Raw genomic sequence first — 9,310 nt, 5'->3', positions numbered from 1 at the left:
AAGGGGTTTGCTGCTTGTAAAATGCGATCGGAGTGGTGTTTGCTGCCTGTAAACTACGATCACTTTTTTCCAATCCTTCTTTTTGCATAGAATCACCCAAAAATGGCTGAAAGCCACTTGCTTTTTTTTACATGTCATCTTATTCTAGAAGCTGTCTACAACTTTTGGATATTTACAAGAAACAATATCCAAAATATCAAAAATAGGCTATACTTGTCCAAGAAATCTAGTATTTTTAAATAATCCAAACTAGAACATTGACACTAATGACTAATATGGCATTGACTCTCTAGATCAATAAGAAAGTCAAATGATGATGCACTCTAAACTTTTTCACACTGTGTCCGTAGCAGCACGACAACATGATGTTTGCTTTGATTTTCATCTTCCTTTGCCTACAACTCTTATTTCCTATTGAGCCTGTGTCTAGGTTTGCTAGGCCCTGGCAGTGATATGCAGGCCTACTTCATTTGTGCTCGAGTCATAACATGAAATGGGATGGCCATAGCCTCTTCATCATGTGTTTCAACTCCAAACAGCCTCAATGGCATTGATGGCATGATTATTGAGCTAGAGAATGGTTTTTGTTTAGGGCAATGAGAAAATAGGTGAATGATTCCACACTCTTTGCATTTGAGGTTAGCCTTTTTCAGATTGGCTTGATCCCTCTTAGGGAAACACGAGGAAATATGCCCTGGGTAACCAGAAGTCCAATAAGCAATCGGTTCTTGGATCTGCCCTCATAGGCCTTTACCTCTACCTCTGCCTAACACCATCACCGGCACACTTGTTGATAGTCCATAAGGATCAAATTTCAATTTGGCTCCTGCACCTAGTGGACAAGAGCCTCGCTTGGTGGATGGGTTATGAAAGGTCCAATTAGCCTAGTATGACTGTGGGGTTAATTTCCATCCTAGGGATGACTTGTTTTGTGTCATTAGGAGCTGGAAGAGCCAATGGGGCTCCCCTCCCAAAGAAATTGGGTGACCTATTCCCTAAGTATGACTAATTGGCATCATGACCGAACCTACCACAATTGGTGCAAGGTTGACATTAAGGGTCTTGACACTTTGTTGGGAGGTGGTTTCCATCGCAATGCACATTTTCAAAAACAGAACTTTTGTTATGGAGGCTTTACTCTCATGGGTCTAGAGCACACACTCTCTACATATCCTAAAATGCATTTTTAAGACCTCAAAACTCCCGTAATGTGACTAATACTTAGATAGCTAGTTAGTTTTGACTAGACAGTTAGATAGCTAGCTAGTTGACTAGATAGTTAGATAGCTATCTAGTTAGATATTTAGCTAGTTACTTTGTTGAAGGGGATAGTCAGCTATTTAAATAGTAGGCTAGCTACTTCAATAGCTAGATACCTAGATAGATATTGAGTAGTAGACTAGATAACTATTTAGGTAGTAGAGTGGATATCTAGATAGCCATTGGACTTGTTAGTTAGCTAATTTTCTGGTTGACTAGTTAGCTAGATAGTTAGGAACTTGACCAATTTGATAGCTAGTTAAATTTTTGACTAAATATTCAGCTATCTAAATAGTAGACTAGGTATATAGATAGCTAGATAGCTAGATAATTATCTAGGTAGTGGAGTAGATAGCTAGGTAGCGAGTTGACTAGTTAGCTAGCTAATTTATTGGTAGTGGAGTAGATAGCTAGATAGCTAATTGACTAGTTAGTTAGCTAATTTGTTAGTTGACTAGTTGGTTAGATAGTTAACTTGTTGATCAATTAGATAGTTGACTAGATAGTTAGCTATTTGAATAGTGGGCTAGCTAGTTAGGCAGTTAGGCAGGCACATGTTCTTTTCATTATTTCGGCCACTTATGACTTGCAATCTGTATGCTTCTTTTGTAGGAAAAGGTATGGACTACATTTCAAAGCATTGGGAGTCTACAAGTGGAGAGTCAAGTCATGCACAAAAAGATTATCTTACAAAAGGTAATGTAATTAGAATAGTCACCTTGAACCATGAGTATGATATTGTATACACACATAAATGATTTGTTGTTGGCAAATTCCCACTCTCCCAAGTTGCATCTATAAATTATGCCACGAAGTCAAATATTGATGAGGACTTGAAGGAAATTCAAAAGGAAGTAGCTTTTTCATTATGAGGACCAAGCATTGGGGAGCCCTATAAATATATCTCCTATGTCAAAGGCTAGAAATGGAGATAAAGAAGGCCACTTAAGCAGTGGAAGGCCACCTAGTAGAGGAAAGGCTTGTTCATCAGAGCAAGAAACTCCATGAGGTAATACCATTTAAGTATACTTACTTGGATAGCCAAACCTTGATTTTTTCACTTCTCATTGATATCTTTAATAAGTTAGCACATGTGACCTTTGAAAATGATGGAGTAGAAGATGGAAATTGTGGACATGATAATTTGGATTGGCCTCTAAAAGTCATTTATGGAGGTCAGTAAGAAGAAGTGCAAGAAAGGTGATTCCTTCTTCCTTAATGACAATGAATGGTGACTATTTAGTTACAATTGTTTAAAAATTTTGATGTGTGCATGCAAGCTCTAGCATTGATTCAAAGGAAGTGTAATAGTCATGCTATAGGACTCCCCTCCCCCCCTGAATGATTTTTTTTTGGAAAAAAAAAGAATTAACCCCTGGTTACGTCGCCAACTGGCGGACGACATGAGGGGAGGGGGGTTGTTGTGTTGATGGACGTGGAAGGGAAGGGGGCTATTGCCACATGGCGAAGGAGGTGGCAGGAGGGGGGACTGCTGCTACCACGTGGCGAAGGAGGTGGCAAGAGGGAGAGCTTCCAATTGCTTATAAAAAAGAACCACCAGGGGATGGGAAGGCTAGGTGGGGGGCACGACCTGCTGCTGCTTAAATAGGGAAGAAGAGAGGAATAAGAAGCAGAGGGAGAGAAGAGTGAGTAGAGAAGAATAAGAAGGAGAGGGAGAGAGTGGGTAGAGAAGAAGAGAGGAATAAGAAGCAGAGGGAGAGAGTGAGTAGAGAAGAATAAGAAGGAGAGGAAGAGAGTGGGTAGAGAAGAGGAGGAAATAAGAAGGAGAGGGAGAGAGTGGGCAGAGAAGAAGAGGGAGAGAGTGAGTAGAGGAGAAGAGGGGAATAAGAAGGAGAGGGAGTAGAGAAGAAGAGAAGAGAATAAGAAGAAAGGGGGAGAGAGAGGAGAAGAAGAAGAGAAGAAAAAGAAGGAAGGTAAGAGAAGAGAGATAGAGAAAAAGAAGGAAGGTAAGAGAAGAGAGAAAGAGAGATAGAGAGAGAGAAGGGAATTGTTTTTTTCTTCCCTCGTTAAAGAAATTAGAGCTCGCCGTTTCTCTTACCTCCCCCCCTTTGGTGGAAAAGCCTTGCAGCCTAGTCCCTTCCGCGAGGACCGTCTCTTTCGCAATCTGGGTGCGTAGCCGCAAAGCAAAAGCCAAATCATAAGATGCCTCCCAAACAAAGTAAGGTCCAACTAAACACGAATCCCACCTCAACTGACAGAGCCATGGGGCAAGGAACCGCATCACTTGGTAATCAGGTGCGTTCTATTCACCCTACCTTGATGGGGAGTCTTAAGGACATAGGCCGGCTTCATTGGGAATGAAAAACTATTCAGAAAAAGTCTATCATAACTAATCACCATTTAGTTTACATCATTTTATCATATTGAAAATCGTGTATTCATGCACGCAAAAGAAGAAGCCGGGTCCTTATTGATTATACACGTAATACTTCAGATTATGCGCTAATGTTAGCATGCTTTAAAAAAAAAGGGTTGTTGAAACACTTATGCATATTCATCAATTAAGCAGAAATCATACTTTTTGCTTTGCATCACAAACTTGTGAAATTGGAAAGGTAGGAGTGAGGGTTTGTACATGAAATTCTTGAATTGCTACGATAATGTTTAGGTATATCTAGACCATTGCAAGACAAAAATAGGTATTTGACTCCTATAAACTTTCAGAGGGAGTGTTCATTTTTTCCCTTATATATATATGTATATATATATGCACACACACACACACACACACACACACACACACACACACACACACACACACACACACACACACACACACACACACACACACACACACACACACACACACACACACACACACACACACACACACACACACACACACACACACACACACACACACACACACACACACACACACACACACACACACACACACACACACACACACACACACACACACACACACATGTATACGTATATATATACAAGTATCTATTTGTGTTTGGCATAAGTGCATCGAAATGAATTCCCAAAAGCAAAAGCTTGCTTTGCACCATTGTATTGTCGAAGAAAGCTACGCCTCTAAATTGCGTGGCATCATGATCAGTCTAGTTGCGCTACTAGGAATTCATCTTGAAGATAACTATCAACCACACTTATGAAATACAAAAAATTGTTAAAGAGCCGTTCAATATAAATGAACCCTATACATGCAAGGATAGGGCTCAATTCAGCTTATTTAGGGTTTTGAAGAAATTAAGCCAATTTGGGGTTACTTCATAGGGGGACGGAACAAAGAGATTCCCTACCCTTCGAAGGATATTGGAAATTACCATTAAGGCATGAAGGAAAACGCTTGAGTCAAGAGAGGGACCCCACCTTAGCAATGTCTTAAGCTCTCACCCGCACCTTGGTTTGTGCTTGTAAATTTAGGAACACTATTTCTAAATTTAAAGATCGTGTAACCCCAAACTCATAAATAAGTTTAGTAAATCATGTGAAACTTTTGGAGGGCGTGCCAAACCACCCCTAGTTGGCCACCAACCCTAGCCAAGGGGATTTTAAATAGCCGTGATGGGAACATGGACCGAACCCGCCACGAGAGGTCTGTTTGTGGATTGGTTTAGACTTAGGAGGAGGCTTGGATGCTAGGGGGCTCTGGTTGTAAGTTCCCTGCCTCCAGGCCCTACTCAAATGATTAGCGTGACTTGGAATAGATTTTCGAGGGGCCCTTGTTACTAATGTAGGGGGAAACTTGGTGGAATTAAAGTGCATTCTTACGGATTGCGAATATTGTCCCTTTTGAATAAAACTTGTAATTCTGATAATTTGTTAATATTAAGTACTTCCCGGGAAACTGCTCAAATTTGTTTTCCTGTCAAAGCCATAAGATTACGTGAACGAACCCTGTCCCCCCTAAAAAGGTTTAATTAAGGAAGCTATTTTGACATGTCACACTTAAGAGTGATAGGACTAATTAGACAACTAAAGTATGACAAGTGAGAGGACGGAACCCCCGATGGGTTTGTCCTATGGTAGGGTGGTCCCAGCGGACTGGGTGTCTTCTTACAAGGTTTTATTGACAACCGACGCTTAGAAATCGTAGGTTAGAACCCCGATTCATGCCCTTTTAGGGGACTAGAATGGGACTATGCCCTATGGGCAGAGAGGTGGAGCGCCACATCCCTCTCGTTTCCCATTCTCTTTGAACCAAGTGCGGCATGGGTCTGCTTTGACTAGGTATCTCTGTGTGAAGTAGGATGTCCAAAACTCGACGCTAGAATGTTGTCAGGAGACCTTGACCACTGGGGACTCAAGTTTCAGGTCGATCCTAGTGGGTTCGGGCCGCAAATATTCCGTTGCGAGGCGGACTTGAGAAACCCTAGGCGACAAACCCTGTGACATTCCATGGGAGTGCTAGGTGGCATCACTTAGATTTGTCTCTCGATGGACTGCTAAAAACACGCTTGGACAGCCAATAGGTGGGCACATTACAGTTGGTATCAGAGCCGACCTACCACTAAAACAATTAGGGAGAAAAATCGGGAGGAGTGAGGTGATATGTTCATTAGTAAATGTTTTTCTTTTATACTCGTGGATTGATGCCACTTCCAGACTTATGAGGCATGGAATAGGTTCCTTGTATTTCAGATCATGTTCATGACAGCTATGAAATCTTTAAGCTATCATAGACGATCTAACATGATGGGGATCCTAGACTGGCTCTACAACCCCTCACTGTTGTATGTGGAAAGGTGTTGGACTTGGAGCATAGGTTACTACTACATAGACGCCAACTGACTCACCTATCTTCCAAACAATCTGAAGAGATTAAAGTGGTTGGAAGACTTAAAGATTATCAAGTTATTCATCTTCCATGAGGCTCGTGTGAACTCGACCCTACACATTAGACACCGACGAGTAGATCAGAACCGCTACATCTATGATGAGGTGGTTAAAATTTTACCAGCAGACAGATTTAAAATAATGGGGCAACACGATGTCATGGCTATCAGAAACAGGGATTTCATGGCTATCAGAAATAGGGATTTCATGAACTTCCCGTAACTTAACGTTTCCTAAGAATCCATTCCCCAAGTCCATACTACTATTCTGTTCCTGTAGAGTTGAATCCAATAGAGAATTATTAACCTGGTGCTAATGTAACTCCTAAAAATGAAAAAAATCATCTTAGCCAAACCCTATCCACTCCCAAATAATTGTACTTGAGGCTTACATTTCCCTATGATTAAATAAGAATTTTATGTTCATCTGAATGGTCGCAATGGAAAAATATGTGCGCTTTGACTTAAGTTATATAGGGGTGTGTAAATGCAAACCTAACATGGGAAAGTTTAAATGGTCATCAGATACACCCCTAAGCGTAGATCTAGAACTTTGTTACCACACTGAGCTCAGCAGAAGTACAAGAGAAGGAGTTTCTTCTCAAACAAATAAAGCCACCAAAATTTGATGGAACGAGGAAGATTGTTGAAGCTGATGTTGAAATATGGATTGAATCTATGGAAGACTATTTTAGTGCAGCGGGAACAACACATGTGAACCGAGCCATGATTGTTAAGCTCAAGCTCACTGGTGAGGCTAGGCTGTGGTGGAAGCAATGGTGTAAAGACCAAGCAGTCAATGAAAGCACAATAACTTGGGAAAAACTAAAGGAAGCAGTACAGGGGAGGTATATGCCACCTGCATATAGAACTCAAAAAATTAATGAGTTTTTTAAGTTGAGGCAGTTGGGCTTGTCTCTGGAAGCATACTACTCGAAATTTATTTCTTGCTAAAATACGCCCCGACAATGAGCATCCCCCCCAACATGTCTTGAAGTTTTGTGATGGACTGAAACTGCTAATAAATACTTGGTTGGAATCAATGCGTCCCTCGAACTTGCAAGATGCATTGATAAGAGCAGGACCTATTCCCAAGAAGTCCAGCCAAAGTCCAGACCTTGGGCTTATAGAGATTGAAATCCAGGGATGTCGAGAGCTCAAATTTAAAGGGCCCAAGGACAGGATCAAGGTCAACAGAAGAAGCTAAGAGAAAATGCAATCAATGACTTTGTCCCCACTCAAAAGAAGTGAACAAAGGTTGCATTGTTTTCACTGAAATGAACTTGGCATTTCAAAAGGGAATGTCCCAAACTTGGCGGGGTCCGCCGTCAGGGGAAATTCAGAGGCCAAGCCAGGGCTACCCATGGCCGTGGTCGTGCAACATTTGGAAGGGAAAAAACTTCCAATATTACCATGAAAGGATTAGATGAATAAGAAGATCTGTGCATGGAAGCCAAGATCGGGAGGGCAATCGTTCATGCCGCCCTCCATAAGAAGGGGCCAAATTGCCAATTCTTGATGATTCAAACACCATCGGACTACTAGGGTAAGGAATTCAAAACCCTGATTGACTGTGGGAGCACTCATTCTTCCATCTCATCGACATGTGCAAGAAGGTTAGGGATAGCCACTACAGCTGCACCCACTTTGCTTGTTGAACTAGCAAATGGGCGAGAAGTCACTTGCACTAGACAAACTGCTAAGGTCGAATTCCTTCTTGAAAACAAGCCCACAACTGTTAGGTTTAGAGTAATGAATCTAGGTGTCCATGAATGTCTACTCGGGATGGATTGGCTAATCCCCAATGATGCTCACATTCATTATGGAAAGGGCCAAGTCTCCTTTGGAATCCTAAGGGTGAGCTAGTTACAACACAAGGTGAAGAAGGTAAACCAAAGAGCCAGCTAGCTAAGGCAATGCAGATAGTTCAAGGAATAAGGAAGAGGTTACATGTCTACTTGATCAAGCTAAACAAACCCGATCAGGCGAAAGACACTAATGAAGAACCATCATGGCTAAGAGAATATGCGGATGTGTTTCGAGAGGAACTGACTGAATTACCACCGCCAAGGGATGTGGATCATGAGATTAAACTACTCCTACGAGCTGCTCTAGTTGCGAAAAGACCCTACAAAATGTCCATTCCTAAGGCCATTGAGTTAAAGGAAGAACTCAAACAACTACTAGACCAAGGGTACATACGCCCTAGTAGTTCTCCTTGGGGAGCTCCTGTCTTGTTTCAAAAGAAGAAGGATGGTACACTTCGTCTCTGCATTGATTATAGAGGCATGAGCCAAGTAACCATAAAAAATAAATACCCCATTCCAAGGATAGATGAGCTACTTGATCGACTACAGGGAGCAAAAATCTTCTCCAAAATTGATTTAAGGTCAGGGTATTATCAAATTTGCGTCAAGGATGAGGATATTCCAAAGACCGCACTCAATACTAGATATGGTCATTTCGAATTCACAGTAATGTCTTTTAGTTTGACTAATGCCCCCACCACCTTTAACAGGCTAATGTAGGACATTTTTAGACCACACCTCGATGATTTTGTATTCATATTCTTTGATGACACCTTGGTTTATTCCAAGAAGGAGGCAGATCATGAGGGTATAAGTGCATCGAAATGAATTCCCAAAAGCAAAAGCCTGCTTTGTAGCATTGTATTGTCTAGGAAAGCTACGCCTCTAAATTGTGTGGCATCATGATCAGTCTAGTTGTGCTACTAGGGATTCATCTTGAAGATAACTATCAACCGCACTTATGAAATACAAAAATTTGTTCAAGAAGATGCGTTCAATATAAATGAACCCTATACACGCAAGGATAGTGTTCAACTCAACTTATTTAAGGTTTCAAAGAAACTAAGCCAATCTGGGGTTACTTCATAGGGGGATGGAACAAAGAGATTCCCTACCCTTCGGAGGATATTGGAAATTATCGCTAAGGCATGAAGGACAAGGCTTGAGTCAAGAGAGGGACCCCACCTTAGCAGATGTCTCAAGCTCTCACCTACATCTTGGTTTGTGCTTGTAAATTTAGGAAGACTATTTCTAAATTTAAAGATTGTGTAACTCCAAACTCATAAATAAGTATAGTGAATCAGGGTTGTAACGAAAGCATGGACCAAATCCACCATGAGAGGTCTCTTCACGGATTAGTTTGAACGTAGGAGGAGGATTGGATGCTAGGGGGGGCTCTGGTTGTAAATTCCC

At 41.4% G+C, this 9,310-nt stretch overlaps 1 pseudogene; it reads left to right on the top strand.

The window, feature by feature from the left end:
- Positions 1–2,185: 2,185 nt before the first annotated feature.
- Positions 2,186–7,043, top strand: LOC148035491 (uncharacterized; annotated as a pseudogene).
- The last annotated feature ends 2,267 nt before the right edge of the window (positions 7,044–9,310 follow it).

The sequence above is a fragment of the Lygodium microphyllum genome, chromosome 5 (assembly GCF_053477565.2).
Source record: "Lygodium microphyllum isolate KBCC chromosome 5, Lygodium_microphyllum_v1.1.10, whole genome shotgun sequence".
In the NCBI taxonomy this organism is placed as follows: Eukaryota; Viridiplantae; Streptophyta; class Polypodiopsida; order Schizaeales; family Lygodiaceae; genus Lygodium; species Lygodium microphyllum.
The sequence above is the reverse complement of the archived record's forward strand: the minus strand, read 5'-3'. Positions and strand labels throughout refer to the sequence as shown.